The sequence below is a fragment of the Piliocolobus tephrosceles genome, chromosome 2 (assembly GCF_002776525.5).
Source record: "Piliocolobus tephrosceles isolate RC106 chromosome 2, ASM277652v3, whole genome shotgun sequence".
NCBI classification, from domain to species: Eukaryota; Metazoa; Chordata; class Mammalia; order Primates; family Cercopithecidae; genus Piliocolobus; species Piliocolobus tephrosceles.
Window position 1 is genome coordinate 65,935,485 of NC_045435.1, and position 5,308 is coordinate 65,940,792.

Below are 5,308 nucleotides of genomic sequence, written 5' to 3' on the forward strand. Positions count from 1 at the left end.
AAGTATTTAATTAATTAATGAGATAACTAGTGAAATATTAAAACTTATTCAAAGGAGATTTTCAGTTAAAAAAAGCCACACAAATATGTACATAGAGTTTTGAATGTTGACATCATCTGAGCTCATATTTTCTACAGAATGGAAATCAATTGTATCTCTACTGGACAAAATTAATTTGCTTCATTATGAACAAAAATGATTGCTACTTAACTTCTACCACTGTGAAGTTATAAAATCACCTAGACAATCATCCAACAAAGGTCCACATCCCTATAGAATCTGATAATCCCAGACCAGAAAGATCTGCTAAACAATGATCCACACTCCACTGAAAAGATACTTAGTAATCTCTTTTGCCCAATTCCAAATCGTTGACATTTTTTTTAAGATGCAAATCAGTCTTAAAGTTTCTGTATTATGAAGAACCCTTATAAACATTTCCAGGTTTTATTTAAAGACCTCACTCCTCCATTCTGTTCTTCCTAACCCCCAAATATACAAAGTTCCAAGAAGTCCTACACAATCAGGTCAGCTGAGCCTATACTTTTTAGACCTCATGTTAGTTAAAGAGGAAAATGTTAATTACTTAATGTAAAAATAAACCAGGAGAACACGTTTTTTCTCACTGATTGCCTGACTGTTTTCTGGTACTTACAGCTGAGAGAGAAATTAAATTATCATCACTGATTGGAAGTTCAATGCTTGTTTTTATTTGGGGAGCAATCTGGAAACGGAGATGCTATTAGGTAGAAGGTAAAATGTGATCTCCATGCCTAAGTGCTTGCCATGCCTACCTGGAAGAATGCAGCGATATTTCTAGAATAAAAATTCTTACAGGTAATAAAACCATGTTGATTCTATTCCTCCAAGAAAAGGCAAAGAAAGGGACCATTCTTACAACATTTTCTCTGATTTAAAAAGAAACACATTTGTTCTAGAAAATTTGTAAATTACAGAAAAGCACAAAGAATACAAAATAGACTTGTAATCCCCAGCCCCACTGGTAAATGTTAACATGTAAGTGTTAGTTTATTTCCTTTCTGGCTCTTTCTTACAATTTATCTCATCTTTCTCAGTCTGCTTCTCCCCCTTTTCATGTGCACATATCTATTTATTAAACAAGCAATTTTTAGTAAACATTACATATATAATTTTGATAACTTGTTTTTTGATGTAATGATATATTATGCCCATGCCCTTAATGTTTTTTACAATTTCATTATAAGTGACTCTGTGAATTTTATTATAAATATACAAAATATACATTTTATTAAAGTTTTTATTATAAATATGGTTTATCCAAGGATGTGTTAAAAATCTGAGTATCAATGAGATAATCATATTAGATGATTTTACTATATTTTGACTCCAGGTGCATATTATTTTCAAAGATATCATTGCAGTTGCTTGCTTTTATGTGTAATTTTAGAAAATGAGTATCATTTTTGTGTTTTTTTATTTATATAGGTACCACCAGAAGAAAAACTACATTCTGCACTGTATTAACTAAATTTCAAAACCTGTTTCAGTTTTAAACTTTCTTAAACAAATTGTTGGCTTTATGATGATCCTTACTAGGGTTTTCATAGGTGAATCTAACAGAAAAAAATGAGAAAGTCTTACTTTTTTTAGATGTTTACAAAACTATCCAAGGTGCACAGTATAATGTGGATACTATTTGATTTTTTGAATTCAGGCAGTATTACACAATAAATTAGTGTCAATTAATTCAAAACGTACTTTAGTACTCTTCTAGTTCAAATTTCATTATCTGAAAGATTTTTTTTTTACCAGAGACCAATAAATATGTCGTTTATAATAAAATATTAATATGAAAAAAGCAAAGGAATTACCTAATGTATGTTAGTTAATAAGCATAAAACTCTTCTCAGATTCTAAAAACAAAATATTTGGTGCTGATTTCAAATCTTTGTTAGAGGTGAAGCTGAAGTTGGTGGGGGAGTTACAGAGTAAACCAGACTTGAAGAAAATCACCTAAGAATAACAATATTTTTTTCATTTTATGCCTCTGTTCTTTCTTTTAATATTTATTTTCCCATATACACATCTTATTAAATACATGAAATATCTCTGATTTTTTTTTACCATTCTTAATTGAACATCATACCTCATCTAACAGAATATTGAAAAATTATGGTCTTAAAATTTTTAACACAGTAAATACAAGGTTCCTCATAAGTAGTTCACACTATCTTTCACCTTCATGTTATTTGTGGGTTGCATTTTTTAATGGACCAGACATTAGTCAATTCCATCTACATTTTCACTGGTGTAAAATACCAGCCTAATTTATTTTAATCAACGTAGCCCTCAGCCATTTCAAATATCTTAAGGGAAAGGAATGGAAATCTCTAGAGAACAAGAAAACTGAAAAGTGTGAATCACCTACATTTCTCATTTACCCATGCTAATTAAGACCAAGCATTTGAAAGTTACCATCTGAAGGAAAATTAAGCCAATTAACCCACTGATGAAGATAATTTTCAATATTCTATCAGGAGGCAAAAATCTTCACCAGCCTTTCTTACTCCTACTGTGGAGATAATTTTCATACTGTCTCTGAGCGCTCAGAACTTAAACGAGTGTCATGCCAGTTCTGTGGGTTCTAATTGCAACTTTTATTTAAATTCTGATATTCTGCCCCACAGCTCGATTTCTGATTGGCTGGACCTGATTGCTTTCAGACCTGATTAGATTTTATTTGTAGGCCCTTGGAAACCTGTGTGGATGAACATTCTCTGAATTTAGAAGGAAATCCTCCTAAGATCTAGCTTTTCTATGTCAATTGGAGCATAAGAACCACTAGAGGTTCTTTAGGAAAGGGATTAATTTGAGAGCATTAATTATCAAATAATTATAGCCTATCTATAAGTTACTCATGAAGATGTATTTCCAGATCTAAAGCTGTTTGTCAGATGAATATAATTTTTTAAATTTCAGAATATGCAGCATTTTGTTTTTATTGTTTTTCCTTATGCCTAGAGTCAGCTAGTAGAGCTGGCATAAAAAAGACACATTATACTAAGAAATGCCTTTACTAACTGTAACTGAGCAAGCAACTTTCCCTATTTCTTTGGAAGATCTTTCCTTGTTTAGGGGAAGAAAAGACTGAAAAAATTAAAAGAGATAGAATTAAATATATATATAAACCTGGGGCCTGGCAGTGTGCGGTGGCTCAAGCTTGTAATCCTAGCACTTTGGGAGGCGAAAGCGGGCGGATCTCGAGGTCAGAAGACAGAGACCATCCTGGCTAACACGGTGAAACCCCGTCTCTACTAAAAAAAAATACAAAAAACTAGCTGGGCAGGGTGGCAGGCGCCTATAGTCCCAGCTACTCGGGAGACTGAGGCAGGAGAATGGCGTAAACCCGGGAGGCGGAGCTTGCAGTGAGCTGAGATCCGGCCACTGCACTCCAGCCTGGGCGACAGAGCCAGACTCCGTCTCAAAAAAAAAAAAACCAAAAAACCTGGGGCCTTTAGACATAAATGAAAGTTGTAGTTATAATTTCTCTAAACATTTTAACACTTTTCATAATTTAGACAGCAATAAATTGGCATGCACAGAATAAAATAAAATAAAACTGTTATCTTACATCTGGCTCTGTTCATGCTTTTAGGTTATCTGTAGAGCCACTCTACTCTTTTGAATGTATGATCCTTGTTCTAGGTTCTCCATTACTGTCATACACCTACACTTAATCTTGTCTACTTCCAGCTCAAATACATTGGGGGAAATGTTAGCATCTTTGCTCAATGAGGAACATAAACAAACAATCTCTGTCCAAGTTCCCACAATCTCCTCCTGGATTTTATCTCTGAATCTAGAGCATTCAAACTGTATCCTAAATGCAAGCAGGAATAATAATCCCATCAAGATAAAAAGCCCAAGTAAGTTAACTACAATATTACTATGTCAGAGATGTTCAAATACCCTTTAGGAAAACTCTGTTTTTTCTAATCATTAAGATTGCATGTAAATTGAAATAACTGCATATTATACTCAACTGTACAGTATTTACTATTAATGGTATTTTATGAAAATAGTTGTCCTGGAAAATAGACACTCTGAGACAGTCACTCTCTCCATTTTATTCAGAGCACAATCATATCATGGCACTATGAGCTACCAGCACATTTCTGAAAACAAATTTTTCTTTCTCTTGAAACCATGAGCTCCTTTGATTTTGTGGTGAGTTTGGAAGTGTCTACATGTATAACTTTCCTAGTTTGGGCTTAATGAGTCCCATGACACTCAGTGGAAAGAGCCGTGAAAGTATAAACACAAGAAAACCCACCAGGTACTAAAAGGACCTGTGAGACAGCTAATAGTTCTATTACCAGCTTATTACAAGTAAATTTGCCTCTACTATCAAGGACATGGATAATGAGTCATACAATTCAGGGACCTTTCACCAGGAAGGCTCTTCACACAGTCCATGCCTCTCTTTAGCCTTGCCTACTTATCTCTCAAAGAGTTTTGGGGAAATTGTTAATCCTTTTCTTCAATGAGGAATATGTCAATTAACCAAGACAACAGAACAAACTCTATGTATAAAACCATTTTGCTGGGCGCGGTGGCTCACGCCTGTAATCCCAGCACTTTGGGAGGCAAAGGTGGGCAGATCACGAGGTCAGAAGATGGAGACCATCCTGGCTAACACGGTGAAACCCCTTCTCTACTGAAAATATAAAAAATTTAGCCAGGCGTGGTGGCGGGCGCCTGTAGTCTCAGCTACTCGGGAGGCTGAGGCAGGAGAATGGCATGAACCAGGGAGGCAGAGCTTGCAGTGAGCCGAGATTGCGCCACTACACTCCAGCCTGGGCGACAGAGTGAGACTCCGTCTCAAACAAAACAAAACAAAACAAACAAACAAACAAACAAAAAAACCACCATTTTACAGATAGTATAATTGTAGTGGGGTTTCCACATGTTTGGGAGTCTGTTTTTATTTCTTAGATAACCTATGTCCTGGAATTGACTTTCTCAAGCCGTCATTCCAATCAGTGCTATATTGGCAGGTATAGAAATATCTAATCACAGAACTAACCTAAAAGACTGATCAAACAGAAAGGGAACCATTTGGGAACAATTATGCAGCAGGATAAAATTTGGAGGTCTTAACTGAGACCTCTTTCCCCCATGCATAACATCATTGACTTAATGGAGAAATTAAATAGACCAAAGAAAATGTGAAACCTGGCCAGGCACAGTGGCTCATGTCTGTAATCTCAGCACTTTGTGAGGCTGAGGCGGGTGGATCACCTGAGCCCAGGAGTTCGAGACCAGC